This window comes from Ambystoma mexicanum, chromosome 11, assembly GCF_040938575.1.
Source record: "Ambystoma mexicanum isolate Mex_15411 chromosome 11, UKY_AmexF1_1, whole genome shotgun sequence".
Lineage (NCBI taxonomy): Eukaryota > Metazoa > Chordata > Amphibia > Caudata > Ambystomatidae > Ambystoma > Ambystoma mexicanum.
In genome coordinates, this window is record NC_090934.1 from 923,576,299 (window position 1) to 923,600,945 (window position 24,647).

The following is a 24,647-nucleotide window of genomic DNA, read 5'->3' on the forward strand; positions in this document are numbered from 1 at the left end:
CCCTCTAGGAGTAAAGGTCAGCCTCTCCACACTCCGATACCTAGGCATCAATGTTACACGCAACTTGGATTCCTTATACGAGGCTAACTTCCCCCCTCTATCACTTGTCCTTCAAAACATTATCCAAAGGTGGTCCAGACTCACCATCTCCTGCCTGGGCCGTCTAAATGCGATAAAAATGGTGATTCTTCCCAAAATACTTTATTGTTCCAAATGCTCCCCATCAAAATGCCCCAAGAATACTTTATGGATACTAGAAAGTCCCTCTTAGCCTTCCTGTGGCAAAATCAAAAGCCAAGAGTCCCCAGATCTTTGCTCCAGCTTCGAAAAGACAATGCAGGGGTAGGCCTCCCGGACATAGAAACATATTATAGGGCAGCCCAGCTGCGTGTACTTGTTCCGCATGTAGGCAGCAGTCAGAACTGCAATGGATAGCCTTGGACAATTACCATTTTCGCCCTTTCATTCTGGGTGAATGGCTATGGGTTCCGGGTCCCCAGCTACGCAATAGTGTCAAAAATCACCCCATTATTGGAACAATATGGGCAATATGGAAGCCAGGCAAGAGAATGGTGGGAGTTACAACATGGCCCTCTCCGTTGGGACACCTCTGGTCGCCAGGGATCCGGGTCGCAATCCCGGACCCAGGGAGCTTTGAGACCTGGTATGACGCGGGATTGGAGAGGGCTGGTCAACTCTGGAGGAATGGCACCTTCATTACTATTCAGGTGCTTCAGGAGGCACTTGGCATAGGCCCGCTATCGGTTTTCCTCTATCTTAGACTCAAGGGGGTCATGACAAGGGCGATATGGAAAGATCAGCTACAAAGGGATCTCACCCCGTTCGAGAGAATTCTCAACACCTGTACAACCTCTAGAGGTTTAATTAGTGTAATGTATTCGGTGCTGATTGAGGTCGATATTACAGCATCCCTCACACTCAAGAACAGATGGGAATCAGATATGGGCAGGCAGATCTCACAAAACCTATGGCTACAAATATGTAGACGAATGGCAAAATCCTGTATATCCTGCCAATACAAATTGCATGCCGTCAAGTTGATGTATAGATGGCAGTATGATCCGATCCGGCTGGCTAAAATGTACCAAGGGGTAAGCCCACACTGCTGGAGGGGTTGTGGGATGCGAGCAGACTATAGGCATATGTGGTGGGGATGCGAGGTGGTCCAAGTTTATTGGTCAGAGGTTCTCAGCTGGATCAAGGAATTAGATGAGGATGTATGGGAGAAACAACCACTGTTGATTCTGTTCGGCCTGGTTGAAACAGAAGAACTAGTTACTCTTACCTTGTAACGTTCTTTCGATGGGATGTTCCTCCGACGTATTCCTTATCTTAGATAGAAATCCTTCAGCTTTGCTGGCCTCGGAAAATTTTTTTCGCCAGAGGGCGCTGCGCGTCGATGATCGCCGAGTCGATGACCCTCGACGGCCTCCGTGCCGACGTCGACGTCATCCTGCCTATAAAGGCCGCGCGCAGCGTCCGTTGCTCAGTTCCGTTTTGTAGTCCCCAGTAATGTTTTTGGATTAGACTAATCACCTTGAAGGAGCATAGGCTGCAAACCCACAGGAAGTCATACTGCGGGGATGGATGGGAGGGTCGATAAGGAATACGTCGGAGGAACATCCCATCGAAAGAACGTTACAAGGTAAGAGTAACTAGTTCTTCGAAGGGATTGTGTCCTCCGACGTATTCCTTATCTTAGATAGACTCCCATAGCAGTGGTATTGTGACTGGAGGCGGGAGTAATAAAAGTTATGTTACCCTTCCAGAATGGACAGAGTGTAACACAGCCTTGCCGAATCTAGTTTCTTGACTAGAGGAGGAATCCAGGCTATAGAATTTGGTAAATGTATGTGCGGACGACCATGTGGCAGCCGCACATATATCTCGAATTGGCACCCCTCTTTGAAGGGCTGAGGATGTTGCGATACCCCTGGTAGAATGAGCCCTTAGATTTTGAGGAGGCTCCTTTCCTGCCAATTTGTAGCACTCCAGAATGGCTAAAATAATCCATCTGGAGATGGTTTGTTTTGTTATTGGAAGGCCCAACTTATGTCCTGCATAACCTACAAAGAGTTGGTCTGCTTGTCTGATCTTAGCCAATCTGCTGATATAAAAGCTCAAGGCTCGCTTAGGGTCCAGCCTGTGCAGTCTCTCTTCCTCCTTCCCCGGATGAGGAGGAGGGTAGAAAGAAGGTAATATAATCTTCTGAGTGATGTGAAACTCCGAGACTACCTTCGGGAGGAAGTTAGGCTTCACCTGAAGAACAACTTTGTCCTTGTAAAAGATTGTATGTGGAGGTTTACACGATAAGGCTTGCAACTCGCTAACCCTTCTAGCAGATGTCAATGCTATTAGCAAAACAGTTTTGAGGGTGAGAAGCTTCAATGAACAAGAGTGTAGTGGTTCAAAAGGGGCACCCTTTAGGAAGTTTAAAATTAGGTTTAAATCCCATAAGGGAACTTGAAAAGGTTTCGGGGGATAAACATTAGTTAATCCTTTTAGGTATTGTATTACCAATGGAATTTTGAAGTATGAAGGCTCCTCTGCAGTGCGCTTAAAGATTGATAGCGCTGCGAGATAGCCCTTAATTGTGCCAACCTGTAGGCCTGAATTAGCCAGGTAAAGTAAGAATGACAACACCATAGGTGTACCACAAGAAAAGGGTTCAATATTCTTTTCTCTGCACCAGCTGCAAAATTTGTTCCAACGGCAGCGGTATAGAGTTTTAGTTGCCGGCCTTCTGGCCGAAAGCAACACCTCCATAACATCATCCGGAAGGTCCCAATCCTTGTACCTCAACCTTTCAGACACCAAGCGTGAAGGTTGAGGGTCTTGATGGCTGGATGGAGAACCTGACCTTCCTTCTGCGAGAGAAGATCCTCTCTGTATGGCAGTCGAATTGGAGGGCAGATGGACATGTCTAGAAGGTCCGGGTACCACGTTCTCCTGGCCCAATCCGGGGCAATTAGGATCATGGTCTTCCGAAACCTTCTCAACCTCCTGATCATTTGAGGAATGACAGGGACCGGAGGGAACGCGTACAGAAGTGGGAACTCCCAGTCCACTACGAACGCATCTCCTAGAGCTCCTCTCGGGGGAAATTCCCTTGAGCAAAATCTGTCGCACTTCCTGTTGATACTGGTGGCGAACAGATCCACTTGAGGGGTTCCCCAAAGGGCGAAGATCTCTTGAAGGACTTCCTGAGCTATCTCCCACTCGTGAGAGACTGTGCTCTGCCTGCTCAGAGCGTCCGCTGTCAAGTTCTTCTCTCCGGCTAGGTGAATTGCCGATAGAGAGATTCCTTCCTGAATTGCCCAAAACCAGAGCTGCATCGCCTCTCTGCACAGTGGTAGTGAGCCTACGCCTCCTCTTTTGTTGAGGTAGTGCATGGCCACTGTATTGTCCGTCATTATTAGGACGTTTCTTCCCCGTACAGACGGCAGAAAAGCCTTCAGCGCTAGTCTGATGGCTCTCAGCTCCAACAGGTTGATATGTAGTCTGGACTCCGATGGAGACCAACGACCGCTGATGGTCAAGTCGTTGGCGTGAGCTCCCCACCCCGTGAGTGAGGCATCCGTGACTACTGTTATCTCCGGCCATGGTTGCCAAAACATTTCTCCTTTCAGGATGTTCTCCCGACAGGCCCACCACTGAAGGTCTCGGGCTACTTTGACCGGGATCCGAAGGAGATCTGTCATCCTTCCTGAGAACTGTGACCACTGAGTTCTCAGTGCCCACTGGAGGGATCTCATTCTCAGGCGAGCCTCCGGCACGAGGAATATGCAGGATGCCATGAGGCCTAGCAACCTCAGAAAGTCGTAGGCTGGGAGATATTGGGCATTCTGAAATCTGATGACCATCTGCAGAATATCTCGAGCCCTCACCTCTGGTGGCAAGGCTCTTCCCAGGGAAGTGTCCAGGACTGCTCCAATGAATTGGAGTCTCTGTGATGGTATCATCTGTGACTTCTTTAAATTGAGGGAGAAGCCCAGCTTGTGAAGGAAGTGGCAAACATAATCTAGTTGTCTCTGAACCTGTTCCGAAGATACAGCTCTGATCAACCAATCGTCTAGGTAAGGGTAGACATGAATCCCTTCCCTCCTTAGACTTGCAGCCACAACCGACATTAGCTTGGTAAAGACCCTCGGGGCGGAGGTTAGCCCAAATGGCAGAACTCGAAATTGATAATGAGAGCTGCCAATTGCGAACCTCAGGTATCTCCTGTGCCTGGGATGGATCGGCACATGGAAATAAGCGTCCTGGAGGTCTAGAGATACCAACCAGTCCTGAAGCTGGAGGGCCTGAAGGATCTGAGAGAGAGTCACCATCTTGAACTTGTCCTTTCGGAGGAATTTGTTCAATTCCCGTAAGTCTAAGATGGGTCTCAGTCCTCCGTCCTTCTTCGGTATTATGAAGTAGGGGGAGTACCAACCCTTGTTCCTTTCCGCTACAGGTACCAGTTCTATGGCACCTTTCTCTAGCAGGTCTAAAACCTCCTGCAAGAGGAGCGGATCTGGAAGCTTCAAAGGGTTGTTCCCCGGTGGATGACTCTGAGGGATATGTAGGAAGGGCAGGCAGTAACCTTGGGCCACTGTCTCCAGAGCCCAAGCATCTGACGTAATAGCCTGCCATTCCGTCAGATGGTGAGTTAACCTGCCCCCTACTGGTGTTCTGTGAGGGGAGACCTCAGAGTGGTTTTGAAGCGGCTGATGCAGTTGCCGAAGGTAAAGTGGCTCCTGCTCCTGCGGGTGCGGCTTTCTTTCCCCTACCCCGTCCACCACGGGTAAATCTTCCTTGGCCTCTTTGAGCCGGTCGTCCTCTGCCCTTTCCATATGAGGAATAGTAACGAAAGGACCGTCCTCTCCACGATGATCCCGAAGGACGAAAGGTATTCTGACGGATAGCAGCTCCCAATGACTTGGCTGCTGCCTTGGACGTTTGCAGTTTCTCCAAACTGTCATCCGCCTTCTTTCCAAAGAGGGTAGAACCGTCAAAGGGCATATTCAAAAGCCTGGTCTGCACGTCAGAGGCAAAACCAGACTTCCTCAACCACGCATGCCTGCGGATTGTGGTACTTGCCGCCATGGCCCTGCTGATACTGTCAGCAGAATCTAGGCCAGTTTGTAGGGTCTCGCACATCGCATCTTTACCATCCCTGATGATGTTTAAAAATGCGTCCCTTTCCTCTCCTTCTTGGAGGCAGTCAGCCGCTGATGAAGCGCACTCCCAAAGGGTGTGGCTGAACCTAGCGAGCGTACAGGTCGCGTTAATAGACTTTAACGCCATGCTACAGGCAGAAAAAACCTTCTTAGCCATGGCATCATACTTTTTGTCATCCCTATCCTGCGGAGCAGTGGGGTATGCAGATGTGCTGCCTGATGAGGTTGCAGCCTGTACAACTAAGCTCTCAGGAGTAGGGTGTTTTGACAAATATTCAGGGTCAGAACTAGCCACCCTGTATTTTGTTGACAGTTTTTTATTTACTGCCGGGATAATTTCCGGCGTTTCCCAGTTTGTCAAAATCCTTCTCTGTAGAGCAGAGTGAAATGGAACCACAGGATCCTCCTGTGGGCCCTTGTCCAGTATGTCAGTGAGGTCATCCTGCTGAAAGGCAGGAGAAGGTGCAGACCAACCCATAAATTCTATGATTCTAGACATCAGAGCTCTATATGGAGTCTCCGCATGTTCTCCTGGGTCTGGTTTGATAAATTCTGCTTCAGGAGAAGTGTCCAAGCCACTAGCTTCCTGAAGTGCATCCTGAAGATTTTTTAATCCTCTTTCCTCAGAGGCGAAAGTCTCTGGCTCTGGTGATGTGGTCCTCTGTAAATCAATATCTTGGTCTGAATCCTCCCTTTCCTCAAAAATCGAGGTTAAAGGGGGATACTTTGGTTTTTGGAATGGTATAAACCCCATTTCCAATGCAGAAGGAGCCATCATCACAGGCCTTGAAAACGTCGATGTCGTCGACACCGACGTGAAAGTACTCGAAGGCGCCGTGAAAAGCGTCGAGAAATGTGTACTAGGCCTCGAGGAACTCGAAAGGATCGGAGTCCTGCTCGAGAACGACGTCGACGTTCTCGGCGTCGAGTCGGAGGTCTTTTGTCTAACCGTTGGCTGTGGAGTAGCCGTGGTTCTTTCCTTCACCGGCGTCGATATCGGCGTCGACGTCGGCGTCGACTCGATCGACTGATGCGCCGATGAATCCTTCGACAACGGCGTCGATGGCGCCGACCTCTGTTTCGAAGGAGTTTTCGACGATGGCGTCGATGATGCTTTATCTCCCGATGGCTCGAGGCGCTTTCGGGTTGACTTTTCCGCCGGGTACTGCGACTCGCGGCGTTTAGATTTTTTGGGTTTTTTACCCGGGGTATCACCCTCAGCTGTCTTCGAGGGGGACGAGGCCGCTTTCTCGAAGACGCTTAGCATCTTTTTCCTGAATTCCTCCCACTCAGCTTGCGAGCTGCGTTTTGTGGGGCAATGAACTCTCTCAGGAGAACTCGACGAAGATGACGAAGGGGATCTCCTACGTCTCTTCTTCGAGTGTCTCGATGTCGACGAGTGGTGGGAGCCACTTCGTGATCTAGAACGAGAGTGTTTTTTATGGTGAGGAGACGAACGTCTCGACTCTACCGAAGAAGCTTTCGAGGAAGTTAAAGTTGACCTACCTCTCTCGAGCTTCCCCCTACGCTCCTTCAAGGCTTTCGCCGTCATGGAAAGGCATTCCTCACACTCCGAACTCTGGTGCGTGATTCCCAGACACCACAAACAGACCCTGTGAGGGTCCGTCAACGACATTTTCTTCCCGCAGTCTCGGCACTTTTTGAAACCGGACCGAGGGGTCGTCGGGTCGGAGGAGGATGCCATCGATATCGAGGTTAGATATTATATCGAGAACTGAGCAACGGTGTTCCGAGGCACAACGAAGCGCGGAAAAACGGAACTGAGCAACGGACGCTGCGCGCGGCCTTTATAGGCAGGATGACGTCGACGTCGGCACGGAGGCCGTCGAGGGTCATCGACTCGGCGATCATCGACGCGCAGCGCCCTCTGGCGAAAAAAATTTTCCGAGGCCAGCAAAGCTGAAGGATTTCTATCTAAGATAAGGAATACGTCGGAGGACACAATCCCTTCGAAGATGCGATCTTGAAAGCACCCAAAATGATACAAGGCCTTCTTATGGCCGCCAGAGCCTGTCTCACCATGGCTTGGAAGAGACCCAAGCTCCCTAGCAAAACTGAGTGGTTGGGGGTTGCACTGAACATATACAGAATGGACAATCTGACTGCGGCCCTACATGGGGATCGCACCACAGTTGAGAATGCTTGGTCTGAATTTCGTGCTAAATATGTCGCATAAACAGAATGTGTGCAGAGCGTTTCTACACTCAGACAATCTATGCGATGGTTCATGTTGTCTGCTATGTCGAATTCACAGGTCATTTTGTGCTCATGCTTCCTATGTTATGTATATGAAAATGGTTCTAATGTAACATCTGGTTTCTTCTAGCCCATCAGACGGCGAAATGGGAATATGGGGGAGGGGGGTGGGGTGTAGGCAATTGGTTTGGATGTTGCTACTGGAAATTGATGTGTTCCGCAAAGACTATAAGTTCTATACACGGTTGCTCTTTTTGTAATAATCTTTACCTGTCTTGTTGGTGGAAAATGCTTGTAAATGATTACCAAACTTCTACCTTTTGAAAACTAATAAAACTGAAATTTGAAAAAAGAAAACAGAACTTGATTCCATGGATCTAAAGCATCTGTGGAACAATACCTAGCTAACTTATAGCTGCACTAGAAAAAAACACAGTTTCACAAAGAATCTGCAATTTAAGAGGTAACTGGGTGAAATACACCATGTGAATTCAGCAGACCAATGGCCTGATTTATCCACAGGAAACAACTTACTATACTTGAAATGCTTTGCTCATCTAACCCTGTTTCCCAATAGTCAACATCAAGCTGATCTGATGTCATGGAATTGACGTTCGACATTGGATGCAAAGAACACCTGCTAGGGTGAACTGAGATGCGATAAATATTCTATGTCCTAAAGCAATATTTTCCATCAGGCCAATCACATATGCATCCCCCTACCTAGCCCATTGAGCATGGTCCTATTGAAAATCCCTAAGGCACCCTAGAACATTCTCTGGCTTTGGATTTTAATTGGCTGCTATTGAAAGCCATTATAACAACAGACAACAGATTTATATCCAAAAATACCTCTGCTGATTTTCATTTTTATTACTCCTCTTTTCACACATAACCTTATGGTGATAAATGGTTAACTGTCTGTTATAATTTTACTATCAATCTTCGGTTGGATCAGAAGTTATTTTTCTCTCGGCGGTATTGAATTACAATTATGTATTTCGTCTTCTGACCCACCTCTGTAGGCGGTACACCTTGAGATTAGCCTGCTCTAACTAAAAGTGAGTAAGGGGATGCATCATAGGGCCTCGAGTCTGCCCCCAATTGTAAATAGCTGGGTTGTGCCTTTTTCCCCATTATATCTTACTAATGGATTTCTTACAGGGACTATGGACTTAGTGGTCACTCGGAACTAGGGCCTAGGGGGATTTTGGGCATTGTGGCTAAGTAGCGCTGGGACATGGGCATAAGAGTCAATGGAAACCAAGTGCCATTGTGACTGTGGGGCTAAAGGCTGTTACTACTGTGGGTTCAATGTGCACTAAAATACAGGGGCTAAGGAGCACTACATCCCTAAGGTAGCAAGGGGGATCTAAGGAGAAACCAGAAACAGAGGATCTGGGGCATTTTGGCTCTGTGGCTTAGCAACAGCAGCATCAAATTCTAACTGCTGTAGGTATCTTTCCCTTATTAGTACCCGGCGAGGGACAATGAGATTGTAACATGCAATCTCATTGGCCCTCGCCGGGGCGTTACCCGACCGGGAATCCCTCTCTCCATTATGTTCCTTCCTGTCCCTAGTGGGGGGAAGGGAGTGTGCCAGCCACTCAGCCAATGCGAAGGCTAGGAGCGGGGTAATCACCACACGCCGGAGCATTTCGGAACAGAAAATAAATGCTCTTAGTACCCTGGTCTTACAGGCCAGGGAACTAATAGCAATAGGCCTTTTGCAGGGGGGGCATTACCACTTCAGGTAATGCCCCAGGGCCTTCGTTAAGGCCCTCTCTTCACTTGGGCCTGTAACTATGGGCCCTGGGGCATTACCTGAAGTGGTAATGCCTCCCCTGCTCGGGGCCTATGGCTTAAAGAGACAATGTGACCCTTAGTGTACTGATATCGGGTGCTGAGAGCAGAGAGAGAGCACAAGGGTAAGGGCCAGGGGTTTAGTACACATAATAAGGTGTGCAGCCACTATTTTTTAATCACTTTTTTGCCTCGATCAGTCCAAAGCAACAGCTCTTAATTAATGAATATATTAAAACACGACCAGTCTCTAAGCGCGGGACCAGGATTCAAACCTGTGTTGCTCTGTTTTCTCGTTCTTCCAAGACAAAAGCATTGCCCCTGAGCTATCCTCCCAGCCATTTTTCTGCATCCTAATCTCAACAATATTTCCCATATCCCTCTTTGATTACTGAAAATATTTGTTAGATGCCTTTCTTAGGCTAACAAGGCTACATTGAATGTGTCAGTATCATTATATGGTGACATTATTCAGTGCTGTTCCTTGAAGCTACAGGAGAAATCGTGGGTGTTTATTAATGAAGTTATGCATACTAACAGCTTCAGCTGGTGCCTTAATTGTTTGTTGAAATTCCTTATTAAACTGCCGCAGGGAATTGTGTGCGATTAATTGTGGGGGTGTTTTAGTACTTGGATTTCATTTGTTAAACACCATGTGAAGGCAAAACAAGAATATTCATCCAAGGGTCTGTGTTCAGCTCCTTTCCAGTGAGCTTTTAGGCGCTTGCATAAATCCCATAACAGTCCACCCTAACTCCACCCCACTTTATAGTCTACCTCGCCAACCCTGGGCCCACTAAGGCATCTATTTCAACCACCTGAACAGACCATGAATTCCAGAACATATTAGTTTCATATTTCAATGAAATCCACTTCATGTATCATACGACCCAGTGATCAGTAAGACTGGGGTGTATGTAGGAACGATATCCTCTCGTTCTGCAACAATTACATGGCAATGTCTGCACCTTAAATGAGCAGAAAGGGACATACTGAGTTTCTATTTAAATGACTCCCTAACTATCTTATCAAAACACAAGCCATCCAACTTTTTCACTCCAGTACGTCTAGTCCTACCTAGTGCCCGACTTTCCAAACGTGCAGGATGGTAGTACCACTGTATAGGTATTTGAGTATTTTTCCGCAGCAGCCAAAAAAATCTACCACGCCAAAAAAGAAAGCCGGGTGCATGCACTTCTCTGCCTGTACCCAGGACCTGCCCCTTCTTCCGTGCCCACTGGCTGCCCTTCCCCAGTCCTTTTCCTCTATGTCCATGCCACGCAGTGTTCTTTTATAACATGACAGAGTGGGAAAGAGCATAGGAGGGAAGATTGCCTAGAGGAAGGTGGGTCAGGATTACAATGGCAAAGTGTCACTGAGGTGGGTCCCGTGTGCTTAATCTTACACCGAGTCCTCCTCCTGCCCGCCATGTGAAATAGATGTCCTACATTTTTCGGGAAGAGTACATAGCAAGCACTCAACTTGTAGCATTAGTGAAACAAGTTCCTCCATCCAGGCTGGCCAATTTGGGCATCAGCTTTTAAGGTGATGTTCAATGCTTAGTTTGCAAAGAACCGACGTGGAATGGCCCACATTACTGCAATGAAAATAACCTGTAAAAGCACGTCATTGGAATGCCGCAGAGGCCTCTTTTGCTCTAAGAGTGCGGGCAAGCAGGACTGAAGGAAGTGCAAAGCTGATCGACAAGTACTACCCGACGGTGCAAGAGACCATGCAGTGCATAAGAGACACCTTTTTATTGCTGGAACCCCAGTGAGGATTGTTTATTTGAAGCATGAAATGCTTTTATAAGCTGCAGGTGAAGCTTGAAAGCCACCCGGACATGCAGCAGGTGAAAAATACAATGGTCAGCATAATCCAGCGAAGGACAGAAGAGCATCGACAAAATCTCTTAATTCATAAGAAAAGCTGACAGCGCCTATGGAAAAGAGGAGAGGTGTAATGGTTAAAACAACCTTGCTCTTGTAGAGTTCAGAGGCTATGCAGTTCACCGACAGGGCACACTAAAGTAGCTTTCACTAAAAATATGGCTTTCCACATCACAAGCGTAATGTCACATGTAGCCATTGGTTCAAACAGTTTGTGTTCTAACATAAGAAGCACTATTTTTAAATTCCCCACATGGATGAGGATGATGAACTGGTGGGATGAAATGGAGGAGCCTGTCAAAATATTATTTATGAATTGTTGCTAGGAAATGTTGGTCTTGTTTTTTGTACTTACTGGATTTTGTATGTTATGTTATGTTATTGGGTACTTGTATAGTGGCCTTTTTATCATTGGTATGATCTTAAAGCAACGTGAGTTGAACACCCACAGGGACCGTAGTCCAGGTCAATAGAGAAAGTGAGGTAGTAGATAGTGCTTGGGTGCGCCAGTGCGGTTTACTTGGTGTGCAGCTGCATTCTAATGCTAGACGTAGTGCTGTGGTTGTGTGAGGTCAGTACAATGTGTGCAGTAACGGCGAGTTGATCTCTATATCTGCATCCTGGCGGTGATGGAGCATGTCTGTGAGATTATTTGTGCAGCTAGACCCATGTTTTGTCAGGTATAGCTGCATTCTAAAGGCTGTTGAGGTGTTCACGGAGGTGTGTAGGTATGTGTGCAGCGAGGCCGAAATTGGTTCGAGGGGTATAGCTGCATTCTTTTGTTTGCTGGTGTAGAGAGAGTGAGCATGTTGATATGGCTGGATGTCTTGGTGGATTGGAGGGAGATCCCTGTTCCTGATTACCTGCCTACCTACGGTTACCTGCTGGGTGACCGTATCTATTTTAGGGGTTTGAGCCTTGGTTCTCTCAGACATTCTGGGGCCTTAGATTTGTAGAGATCTCCTGGACTAATGAGTGGTGCATAGCAGGAGGAAGATAATGATCAGTGATGGTCTGAGAATATAAGTGCTACTAGGACTCGGCTATGGAGTCTAGGAAGTTAGTTTATAGATCGATAGAGATAACAACTCCTGGTCTGAGAACATAGTGCATGAGTATGATAAAGAGAGATGTAAATGTTTGTAAATTAGTCAATTCATTTTATCGTGATGGAAATTATGTCTTAATCTTTTAATTATTGTATAACGTGTGTTGCTTGTGAAAGGTTTATTTGTAACCATATCACTAATATAGAATCATATTTTAAAAATATGTTTTGATGAAAATCTTTAAGTCCAGGCAAGAACCAATGGGTAAAAAATAGGACTTGTAGGATGCCACTTTTATGCCAAACCCAGCCATATGAGAAGCAAAAGACAAAACATGTTCTAACATGCAACATCGTGGATTAACATTTTTCTCCAGTGCTTAGTGGGAAAGACAAACATTTGCTTTTAATAATTTAGCATTTATATAGCGCTACAAAACCTCAGGCATCTGAGCGGTGCTCATTTATCAACTTCAGAAGGATGAAAGGCTGAGTTTGTCAAAGCAAGCGCTCTACTCGCTGTGTTATCGGACTGGCTTTTTGTAATATTAATTTATGGAACCTATCCTTGCATCCTGATTTATCTCTACGTTATTATTTTACAGAGCTAGGATAACACAGCAAGACCAAAAGGTGATGGCTGGAAGGTTTTGAATAAATCAGAATCATGGACATAGCTTTGGGCAATCCACCAGACCATCGTTTTTCAGCTTAATAAGCCATCACATGAGTGGAAAGACCATATGCAAATCAGGCTTGGTCCCACCCCAAAAGTGGCAGTCCAGCCCAAACTGCTAATTCATATCCCTTCTGCACGCGACGACAAGCATCCAGAGACATGTTTTGGCCTTGTTGGATTTACCCCTTTTGTAATGACTTGGCAGGTGAAGAATGCTGGTCTGAACGGTTGCGTAGAGCAACACCAGAGGTTTAGATATATTCTAAACCTTCCAGCCATCACCTCTTTTGTTTTGTGTAAATCACCCTGAGTGGGAAGGGTATGCCCAGACGTGGGTCTGTGCCTGCTGGGCCTAGAGACCCAAGCTACTCCTCTCTGATGAGGCCCAACAAGGCTGAAAGAATGTCTCGGGATGCTTGTGGCCTCATGTAAAAGGGGTGTGACCAAGCAGTTCAGACTGGACTGCCCCTTTTGGGGTGGGACCAAGCCTGATTTCATATGGTCTTTCCGCTTTTGTAATGGCTTGGCAGGCAAAGAATGATTTTTTGGAGGGTTGCCCAGAGCACTGCAAGAGGTTAGGATTCATTCTAAACCATCCAGCCATCATCTTGTTTGTATTTCTTAGTCACCCTGACAGGGACAGGTATGTCCAGATGTGGGTCCTGTGCCTGCTGGGCCTAGAGACCCAAGCTACTCCTCACTGATGAGTCCAAATGAGGCTGTAACATGTCTGTGGTCTTGTCCAGAAGGGATGTGACCAAGCAGTTTGGATTGGACTGCCCCTTTTGGGTGGGACCATGCTTGATTTGCATATGGTCTTTCCCATTTTGTAATGACTAGGCAGGTGACGAACAATGGTCTGGAAGGTTGCCCAGAGCAATGCAAGAGGTTAAGATTAATTCTAAACCTTCCATCCATTACTTCTTTTTTTGCCTTGATTATACAGTATCAGCTCCACAGAAAGGTCTTCTAAGGCTGACTCACTCCAGTCAAACCATAGAAACCTTGACACATACACGTTTGAAAGTATGTTTAACTAACAAGTGGAAAGACTGTGTTCCTTTGTTTCATATCTTTATTTAGTCCTTTTGTCTTTCAACTGAGGAGCTTCCCTTGAGTTGTCTATCTCCACAGGAACCAGGCAGCCCTGTTCAATGTTTGACGCTAGAGATAAAAAACACACCCCTCCCCTTCTTAGACAGACTAGTGTTCATAACTTTATTTAATGGAACCTTAACAGTATCAACACAATAGACTAAGAAGAGCACATGGACGACTTCTGGGCAATAGGAACTACGGAGAGCCTCCTACTCCTCCTGAATTTGAAGAATACTTTGGAGAACAAGAGACAAAGGGGAAAATGTAGCTAGCAGACTTTCCCAAAATCGGGAAACACAGACATTGCAGGGGTGACATGGAATACTGTTCCATCCACGGGGCAAACATCTGATAGTTGATATATCTCCGTTGACAAAAAATACATCACAAGACAGCCCAAAATATGAAACGGAGGATGTAAAACTTGGTCTTGAATTGACCGTTCTGGGCATTAGAATAACAGATGGCTTAGTGTGTCTGCTCCTTTCTTGATTACCCCTGGCAGATGGGATGTGACAAGGCCTGACAGCATTGAGATCATTACAAAATATAAGACATACCTGTGGTTCTGTATTACACAGAAGGGGTGTTCCTATTAGTGGTTAATTCAGCATCTATTTAGCAATTTCTTTACATGAAACTAATTCAAAACACAGTGGAATCTCATTTAAAGAAATGGAGATTGCTAGGTGAATTATTGGTGTCTTAATTTAATAAGAATATTTAATTTTGAGCATAAGTCTCAATCATCATAGTGCTAAATTTCACATCATATTTGAAAGAGTTCAACACAGATTTACACAAAGGCAATATTCCAGATGGAAGTGTCGGGACAGAATGCACTTCAGACTACATTGTATGCACATAATTCCGAGGGTGAAAAACACCAAGTGATTAAAAGGCGCAAAGTCTACACAGATTTGTGTAAGTATGTGTTGAACTCTTTCAGAAAATTATGCACTATGATGATTGAGACTTATGCTCAAAATTAAATACATTGATTACATCAAAACACCAATAATACACCTAACAATCTCCCTTTTTTTAATGAGATGTCATTATGTGTTCAATTAGTTTCATATAAAGAAATTGCTGAACTAGATGCTGAATTCACCACTGGTAGGAACAGCCCTTCTGTGTGCTGGGTATTCTCCCAAGTTCCTACCCGTTGGGAATATCCCTTCTTAAATCATACCTGGAGTTCTCACCACCCCTCCCCTGATTGCTCACATAAAACATGACAGTGGTATTGCCCATGAAGACTAGATTTTGCCTGGCTTGCAGGCAGATATTATTTATATGCTTGGGAGATGACTTCCATGTCTATGATGCTGTGTGACCTATGAAGGGAATGGAGCACACAGGGCCCTATGGTGGAGGTCCAGCCATACTCAAATATGCAATAAAAGACAATATTGATCCATGGGAGTGGAAGCGGTACTATACCAGAACACTGCCACTACCAGTACACTGCTTCATGTTGTATTGTAGTGTAGTGTAGCAGTAGTCATTTATATAGCGCCTTTTCCCATTTGTATTGTCTCGAAGCACTTTGTGGCAGGAATGCCCTAGGGGACCGAAGACCAGGTATGGGAAAGTTGTCAGAGGAGGCCTAAAATGTGTGTGTGCATTTGGCCAAGATTAGGATTTAAGAGGGCTGGCTAGGTTTCAGTAAACAACCCATCAGTATCAGGGGTGATGATGGGTTCTTAGGGTGGTCATGACTAGTACAGGAGACACAATATGTACCCAGCTAGGCCGAAGTTTGTCATGGTTTGTCGCTGTATTCTAATGGCAGAAGTGTAGAGGAAAGTCTGGTGTTTCAGTGTGAAGTGGTTATGTGACCAGCTAAACCGAATATGTCATAGTCATAGATGCATACTAAAGTGTGCGGATGGACAGCCGTGCCTGCAGCAGGTGTCCACCCAACTGGTGTGTTTATCCATACCTCGAGCTCAGATGGAGCTTATCTTTGATGCTGTTGTGCCATCCAATCTTCTGTGGGTAAGAAAAGCCAGTAACCTTTGTAGACTATTCTAGGCACTACAGCCAGGCTATCCACAAGTTAACCAATATCCCCCAGGCTCTCTTGAATGATCAGCGTCATGACATATGAGGACTCTCTCCCTGGCAGTAAGCAGTCCCAAATGCAGCTGCTAGCAGCTTCTTTGAGCCTGCCATTCGTGACCACGTGTTTGCACAATACTCTAATTCCAAGTGCTGTCTGGGTCCACCAAGCAGAGGAAAACAATTGGGATTTGAAACAATAGAAAGGCGGATGGATGTACGGTGACCAGTCTGTCTTCTGCATGCAAAACCCTACTGCTTGATGTATCTAAAACTGTCCAGTTAAAAGCCATTGCCTGAGTCGGGTCTAGAGTGGATTTGGGCACATTGATGGCTAGCACCTCCATGATAAGAAGGGCTTTCCCCATGCACAAAGACTCACTGGCCACCTGCAACACAAATGCCATTGCCAGTCAGGTGTCTACGTAGGGGTATAAGCTCCATCCCTTCATGCGAGAGTACAGCAGAATAACCGCCATAACCTTCGTAAACACTTCAGAAGATGCATTGACGTCGATGGGCAGAAATGTCTACTGGAAGGGGGAGATCTTGGTCACAACCTAGAGACATTTTTGGGGGGCGATTACACTACACTGGGCACGTGTCTTTGAGATCTATTGCTGAAAGCCAATCCACATGTGGTGGACAGTACATGATTGAGGCCACTAACCTCAATTTGAAACTGTCATCCAGCAAGCAGCTGTTAAAGCAAAGGTTTTCCAAAATGAACTTGGGCCATCCTGTTTACATGGGCTTCCGCAGAAATAGCCGGGAAAAAAATACCGAACAGCAGCAAATGCCGAGTTCGGTAAGACAAAAAAATGGAAAGAGAAAATGATGACATTCAGCGAATTTGGCGGTGGCAGAGGTGTCCCCCGCATCTATGAAGGAAAGCTGGGGACAAATACATTTTTTTTTAAAAGAAGAAAAACAAAGAAAAGGACCCTGCGGCGGAAGTTTCGCCTCTCAATGGGAGGCAGAACTCACGTCGGAGGCTGAGCATTGGAGTCCAGGAGCAGAGGTAAGTTAGGTGCCGCAGGGTAAGTATGGGAGTTTTATGGGTTGGAGGGGTGGTGTGAGCGGGGATAACGGGCTTTTGCAATGTGCGTGATTTTTGGATTCAACATTTTTGTAAACAAAATAATGTTGTGTATTCCAGTGCACACGAGGGATGAGAAAAACCTGACCTCGAGACGTGGAACTGGTTCCATGGTTCCACCATCCCCTAATTCTGAACAAAACACTGAAAATGTGTCTCTTTCAACAATACCTGTAGGATCAATTCAATTCCTGCTTTCCCTCCAGCAATACTACTGCACTATTGCATAGAATGCCGAGCACAATGCTGGTGCCCTCATGTTATAACTGTTCCACTGAGTTCAAGCTAGGTTTGAGCTACAAGCAATGAAATGAAATATAAAATACATATGTGGCACCAGGAGCCAAATCTCCTCCATCACCTGCAAGGAAATGAGCTGCAGACAGGAAGAGGGAGGTGAAAAAAGAGGGGACGAGGAGGACGTCACCCCCTGGCCACTGCCATGCTGACCCAAGGATCTCTCATACCACTCTCCAAACCTGTGGAAACAGAAGAGAGTCGCCCTTCGTTCAACCCCAGTGGAATGTGCAAAAACTCTAGATGGGTTTCCCAATGTTTCTTATTGTTTACTGATGAGCGTGCCATACTTCTTTTATCAATATTTGTATTACTATTAGGGGATTTATTGAGCGTGGACCTAGCTTCGAGAAGCAATGGAGAGCTTTTCAGAGGTATACAACAGTACAGATGAATAACAGCGCTTTTCAGAGTTAAAAACAGAACAGATATACAGTGGGAGGTAGATAAAGAGGGGCACAAAGAAGGGGTACAGCTGTACCGGGTGGCATGGAGGAGCGCAGCGGGCTGCGTCTAGCGAGTCAGGTGGTGCGAGGGGTGACGTGATGGCCTAGGCGTTGTCACCTGCTGTTTCCAGCTCTGCCGGATGTGGAGCCTTCTTGTTGCACACCATTACTACTTAAATTGCTGGACGCTGAAAAAGATTGTGACCCGTCCACTTAAGGATCCCCACTACTCTGAAGCGGCCCAGTTGCTTACTTGGTGAAAACCACCCGCGAGCGCGTGTGCCGCTTGTGCTGCTTCTGCTGCTCATCTGGTGGTTCCTTAGGTATATCAGTAACATCAAAAGGAAGGATCAGGAACCCTCCCTTAGGGGTTTCGAAGAGGATGGGAGATCTTAACCAGGCCAATCTTTGTGTGTCTTCCCAGTGGAAAGCACCCCTGACTTCAGTGTCATATAGGCCTGGACAAACTAGTTTGGGAATAAAAATTAAGTTTTAGACAGTTCAAAAATCTGATATTTGTCCGGAAATGTTTGAGGCTATCCACACAGCACGTTCCTTACCTACTGGGTTGTGCAGGGCCCCGAATGGCAGTGAGGCATATTAAACTTTGTTTGTTTTTACAGCACTTTTGACTTGGAAGACAAATGGCCTCATTACAAGTGTACCGGTTGGTAACAACGGTGCCAGTAAGCTTATCGGCACTGTTGTTACCGGACCGGCACGCTACGGGTCTGCTCGCCAGAGTTTCTGTGCCTGGCAGGTCGGACCCTGCTGTGCACAGTGGCCACGGTAAGCAGACCTACACCGAAGCGCCGGCATCGTTAATTAACGGTGCAGGTGCTTCCGTGTTTCCCATTCCCATAGAGCTCTATGAGAATGGGGAATACCATTTTTCCTGCGCCTGAATTTCCGGACCGGCGGGGTTAGAATCCCCCGCTGTTACCGGAAAGCCAGGCACCGGAAAAATGTGCAAGTCCGGTGGCAGCCTGCTGGTTTTACCGGCACTGCTACCACAGGACTTGTAATGAGGCCCAATGTTTAGAATTCTTGTGGGGCTCTGGGGTGAAGAAGAGAAGCTTGTGATGTAGTGCTTGAGCCAAGGAGTTTGTTTAGGGGATGGGGATGGCTGACTCATCCACCAAATGTGAACTGTGAAAATTCACAGTTCACCAAACATTTGAACCAGTTACCCACAAATATGCTTGGTCCTTTTTTGCAGGTTTTCCCGGTATTAGTGCTGACACGGCTCAAATGGTGATCCGAGAAGGGCCAAGGGGGGCTGTCTGTACTTGCAGGCAGATCAGACCTGTATCCGTGTTTGCCTAGTGGAGATGCCGGAACCAATTTGTATATAGTTCTTGTCTAGAAAGTCAAGATGTTTGCTGTTTTGTCTGTCGGAGTAGTAGACAATGCAGTCTGGGTCTCACTTTTCTGTACTTGGTATCCAATTTGTTTCTTACCACCAAGGGGGCGTGTGGCTTTTATATTTCCCTTGCCATCTTCACCACATCCGATTGGGGAGGAATTTACAACTTTCATGTCTTGTCAAAAGTATCAGGTCAAAAAGCTCTGGCACAGAGGGTAACATATTGCGTTAAGTTTCAGAGCATGACCTATCTAATTACGGTATCCCTTGGCTTTGGATACGGCCTCATCACTCCGGTCGATATCTGTCTGTTGAATATCTCCCTTGCTCCCAATCGGATGTAAAGGCCATCCATTAGTACAGACATTCCTCCTGCCAGTTGCATCCGGAAAGTTTGCACAGTTGCTGCAAATGCAAAAGCTCGAGAAGTCACCCCGGAGAATGTGCCCTTAAAGAATCCAAAATGTAGGAACTTCTGGAAGAACATACAGGCAATAATATGGACAATTATTGACAATACGAAACAAGTGGACTTCATCTAAGGACTGGAGTAGAGGAAGCGGGTTGAGCACAGTGGTCTTTTTATGGTGGTCCTTCACCCTAAAGGGGAATCTGTTTGTGGGGTAGTCATGCAGTACACCCACTGGACTCCGGGAAAAGCACACCATGGTAGGATTTCCGGATACAAGGAACCTTCCTTCTGGATCTTGTCCCTGAAGAATAATACCATTGGTTGCAGTACAGTAATAGGAGTAAAAAGGCCCATGCCGTGCTCCAGATGGTTGGATTCATTGCACAACTCCTTCCTGATGGACTATGGAAAGAATGGTAAATGACAGAAAGCCATCGGTTTTAGTGCCCTAGTAACACAATGCAAATGTTCCCACTACGGGTCAACAAACTCTTGTGCACTGATACCAAACTCCAGATCTTCCTAAGCACTTTAACTGGGTGAACCCCTAGTGTCTCTGGCTGTTCCTGATGCAGTGGACTCCAACCTTAGGTATGGGTTCAACTTCTGCATGGGCAGTCTGTAGTCTAGTACTTAGTATTTAGTATTTATTACATTTCATATAGCGCTTTACACCAACATGCTTTACAAGAGGAACAAGCTAAATACAACAAGCATTACATAACAACTGAATCAAAACCAGAAAACAGAACAAGGAAACATGTACATTACTGATGAGGTTAAGCATGAGTAGAGAGGGACCAAAGTGAGAGAGGGAGTAGGAGGTGTGGGTAGTGGTAGAAATACAAGTAAGAGAGGAAGCAAAAAGGTGTTAGGGAGGTGAATGGAAGAGATAAGATTTTAGAGAAGTGCGGAAAGTAGGGTAGGAGGGAGTAGAGTGGATGTGGAAGGTGGGGTGGTTCCAGTGGAAAGGAGTGAGTAGTTGGTGTGAAGGGGCGCAGGGTGGAGGAGGAGGAGAGAGTAGGAAAAGTTCAGCAGAGCGGAGTGAACGAGAAGGAGTATAGAAAGTGAGAAGGGAGGATAGGTAGGGAGGGACAAGACCATAGAGGGATTTGAAGACTAGACAGAGGAACTTGAATTTGAGCTGGGAGTGAAATTAGAGCCAACCTAGTGAGGGGAGAGAGGAGGAGATGGAGTCTTGAGGAGAGAGAAGGCAGAGGGAGCAGATGGCAGAGTGGTAGACGGATTTGAGGGGGGAAGTGAGTGGAGGAGAGACCGTAAAAAAGCGTGGAGCAGTAAAAAAGTCTGGAGAAGTTGAGTGAGGTGATTAAGAGTTTAGTCGCATGAAAGGTTAGGAAGGGTCAAACTTTACAGATGTTATAAAGGTGAAAGCGGCAAGATCTGGCAGTAAGAGAAATGGGGTGAGAGAGAGAGAGATGGGGGCCAATGTGAAGACCTAGGTTACGGGCATGAGGAGAGAAGGGGAGATAGGAGGGGGAAAAGAGAATGAAAGAAGGAGGGGAGGTAGGAGGAAGTGTGTTGGCAGGGAAGAAAAGGACTCTGGTTTTGTCTGCATCAAGAGTAAGGAAGTGAGAGGACATCCAGGATTTAATAGCAGAGATACAAGAAGAAAGCTTATGGTGGATGTGAGGAGATAAAGAGGAGAAGGATAGGAAGAGCTGGGTATAATCAGCATACAAATGGTGTGGGACACCAAAGGAGTTAATGGAGTTAACTAATGGATTTCTAATCTAATGGAGTTGGAGCAGTATTTTGCTGCATCCATCCCATATACCTAGCTCTATGAGTGTATCATCTGCATTGAGAGGGGGACGAAAACCAGAAATATTTGGGGGGACTAAGAAGAAACAGTCATGGTGGTAGCCAGTGATGGGATGCTGAGTCAAGGAGCTATGAAGATGAAGGGAGACTGAACAGATACTTAGGAAAATGCATCTAAAGATGCTTACTGTGTGGAGATGAAGGAGAGTGGTATTAATGATGAGCTGCTGTTTGCATGGTAGGGGAGGGTGAAACCGCTGGGTTGGTTCTATTGGCAATAGAGGCTTAGAGGTCACAGTGCGTTTGTCTTGTGTGCTGGCAGCTTTGGAGCACTGGTGGTTGATCCGTGCTGGAGTTAGCCCTTTAGATGGGCTTTTATTGCGCTTGTGGGGTGGGTTTGCCCAGCATTTGCTATGGGGTCAAACGTGTGCATGCAGTGGATCAGACAGACTGCTATGTGTTCAGTGCACAACAATGCAGGAATGTTTCTCACTGGTTCAGGAATCCGATGCATTTACAGATACTGTAGTCAAAAGGCACAATTTTGTTAAAGCTGTAAAAACACATGCCAGGCTCTGACATTTGATTGTGTACTTAAGAGTGTTAGATGCTGGAGGTTACACAGAGAGATGAGCAATACAAAAGCCAGTGCTGTTTTCAGTGTTTGGAGTGGCAGCATGTTTCTAGGGGAAGAGGGATGAAGTGTCTCTTTATTTTCTAGCCGAGAGACAACATTGTGGTATGTTACGGAAGAGTGCTGCACATACGAAAACCCAATGGTGGCATCACCCAAGTGATGCAGCCAGGGCTCCAGATAACAATTCACAGGTACAGTGCTTTGCTCCCTATTTTGGGTAATTGTAAGTCAAGAGATATTTTGGGAGTAACATTAAAGCACTCAGGGCCTCATTCCGAGTATGGAGGTAGCCATGCTGCTTTTAGCGGCATGGCTACCCCCATACCGGGTACCAGGTCCGGGTTCCCTTAATGGGGAAATACCAGGCCATTCTGACCTTGGAGGGCCCGGTATTTTCCCATTCAGGGAACCCAGACCGGTACATCCCCATTCCCATTTGCGCCCCATAGGGCTCAATGGAATGGGGAGGGTGCTAACAACGGGCCCGTTAATGAAGGGCCCATTGTTAGCATCCTGGTCTGCTCGTGGTACCCGCTAAGGATGCCTCGTAACGAGGCGGTAGGGGGTCAACGGCGCCAGCAGCTCTACCGGCGCCATTACCCCCCCACGGCCCGGGTCGTGATGAGGCCCACAGTCCCAACTGGTTGATTTTTAGGAAAGTAAAAATACTGTTTAATTTTACAATGCATGCATTTATCTAGTAATGGAAATATTATTTGCGGCTAGAAATTGCTGTAAATGAAAAGATGGCATAAGCAGTCTTCACATCCTGCAGCACTGTGGCAGAGTGTTTCTTTGCGGCCGGTACTGCTTGTGCCATTTGTCAGAACACATGGGAGTCAAAGGGCCAAGCAAATTCATACTTGTTACAGTCTTTTTTTCTAGGTTGGGAGTTTTGAGCCGATTAGTATTGAGTTCCTTTTAGGGAGTAAAATAGGCAGGTAGGTGTTTATATCGCTTCCTGAATGCCACCCTTTTGTTTAGGACAACAGCAGGATTATAAAGGCAGGTGTTAGCAGCCCCCATTACTGACACAAGCAGGGGCAGAATTAATAGGCATATGAGCTATGTGCCTGGCATGGAGCAGACATGATCACTTATGTTACAGCGACAGGGCCTCGGATAAGGGCATCAGAGGTTGAAAACCTGAAAGCGACACTTGTTTTAATACATTGGCCCTCATTACAAGTTATGCCGGTAGCCATGCCGCAATTTGCAGCATGGCTGCCGGCAAAACCGCATCCGTGTCCGTGTCCTCGGAATGAGGACTTACCGGACCATTCCGAGTCCGGATGGCCCGGTAATTCCTCACTCGAGGACACGGACACGGTTCATCCCCATTCCCATTTCAGCCCCCATAGGGCTGAATGGGAATGGGAGAGGGAGTAAACAACGGGCCATTAGGAGATGGCCCGTTGTTTGCTCCCTCTTCCCCTCGCGGGACCCGGTATGCACGCCTGGTTTTCCCAAGTGTGCTTAACGTGTCCCGCGAGGGGAACTTGTAATGCGGCGGAACGGGTTGAACGGCACCGCAGCCTTTTACGGCGCCGTTTAACCCGTTCCGCCAGGGTCGTAATGAGGCCCATTGTCTTAAGGCTCGTGAGCCTTAAACTGCACGTTTTCTGTATCATGTATGGGCAGGGGTATTCATACACTTTGTGTAAGTGTGCTATTTCTTTACCTGTAAGTCAATGTCACATCAGGGAGACCATGAAAACGTTCACCAATATTCTTTGGGATTATCCAATAGGCAGGGGACCTCACATTTAGCAATAGAGCACTTACGAGCAAGGGGGTCTTAAACTCTCAGCATCTTAATTTTGCCAACAATACTAGTGAGGGTAAGAACCCTCAATTGTATGCACTGGTGTGTGACCCAAGTGGCATAGAGGGTTAAACATTTTGCATCACCAAGGTAACCATCGACCAGAACCTTTAAACATATTTGGAGGAGTAATTATGTAATAATGGACAGATCATTAAATGTGTGCGTACCTCCACACCATCCCTATAAACTTTGGGGACAGGCTGAGGCACAAAGGCAGCATACGTTGCTTTAATATCTAGCGCACTGTGGAGGCACACACATTTAAACTGTCATGACATACATTCTATAGACAAGTGTTAAACATATCCACACTGCTAGGTTGCCTCAGTCACTGATGGAACACGTTTGGTGCAACTCCAAGATGGAGGCTGATAAAGTGCGCTGCATGGTTGAAGGTTTACTCGAGAGGATACCCTGGCACAGATGAAGGGGCCAAGAAAAACCTACATCATGACCTGAATCTTTGAGAAAATAATCCTATAACCCATTTATTGTAAATTGTTCGGAAACAATAGATTGCACATTGTTTAAGATCATTCCGTTGTTATCAGCTTAACATTTAGAAGACCATCAAACCTCCCTCGTTTTAACACTAGATAAGATTCTCACAAAAATAAGTGGACACTTGGTCCCTCACCATTTCCCAATCCACAACGGCCTCGCTACACGTTAGCACCCCTCTTCAAACTGGTGACCCCACGCAAGCGCATACAGTGAGCCACTATGGAACCAACATAGTCTGCAATATTGAGAGCAGCTTGCCAGAGGACTCCACCTTCGTGCATACAGCATGTTA

The 24,647-nt window shown here is 46.5% G+C and overlaps 1 protein-coding gene across 4 annotated transcripts in view; it reads right to left on the bottom strand.

The window, feature by feature from the left end:
- TSPAN4 (tetraspanin 4) overlaps window positions 1-24,647 on the bottom strand; it is a 3,410,446-nt gene that overhangs the window by 1,747,349 nt on the left and 1,638,450 nt on the right. The window lies entirely within an intron of this gene.